Raw genomic sequence first — 241 nt, 5'->3', positions numbered from 1 at the left:
ATCGCAGGCGGCATCTACTTCAGAGTTTATGGTAAGAGGCTGGAGCAGGCACACAGCGCCACAGACAACACACCCCACCCTTTAAGGAAGTGGGGAGGAGAGCAGCAGGGGTGTGGTTAACTAGGAGGAGGAGAGGGGAAAACACAAACCTGTCAGCCCTCTTACTCTGCGGAGGCCTCCGGCGTGGCGGCGAGTCCCCCACCTGCCACGGCCCGGACTCACCTGTACCTGCGCAGCCCCC

Source organism: Myotis brandtii, unplaced genomic scaffold (genome assembly GCF_000412655.1).
Source record: "Myotis brandtii unplaced genomic scaffold, ASM41265v1 scaffold236, whole genome shotgun sequence".
NCBI classification, from domain to species: Eukaryota; Metazoa; Chordata; class Mammalia; order Chiroptera; family Vespertilionidae; genus Myotis; species Myotis brandtii.
Note: the sequence above shows the minus strand (reverse complement) of the source record.